The sequence below is a fragment of the Buceros rhinoceros genome, unplaced genomic scaffold (assembly GCF_000710305.1).
Source record: "Buceros rhinoceros silvestris isolate BGI_N320 unplaced genomic scaffold, ASM71030v1 scaffold2224, whole genome shotgun sequence".
NCBI classification, from domain to species: domain Eukaryota; kingdom Metazoa; phylum Chordata; class Aves; order Bucerotiformes; family Bucerotidae; genus Buceros; species Buceros rhinoceros.
This window is the reverse complement of record NW_010409814.1, coordinates 13104-13427: the sequence shown is the minus strand read 5'-3', so window position 1 is coordinate 13427 and position 324 is coordinate 13104.

The following is a 324-nucleotide window of genomic DNA, read 5'->3' as shown; positions in this document are numbered from 1 at the left end:
TATATAATATATAAGTATAATTCAATATTAGACACATTGAAAGGGCAAACGTGTTTCATTTCACGTACACTTGGAGCACAGACCACATGGAAAGAAGATACGGAGGAAATTGAAAATACTGGTGTCCACGAGTTAGTTACCGAGATTAAAAATAACACGCCACTAAATACACGACACTCACTACGCTACCTCAGATTGCAGATTAAAAAGAAATATAAAGACTACGATTCAGCTACAGCATTTCTAGAGGGGGGCAGGTGGCAGCTGCAGGGGACAGGGGGCAGGGGGAACCCGCTCCCCGTGCAGCCAGCGCCGGCGGTGGCC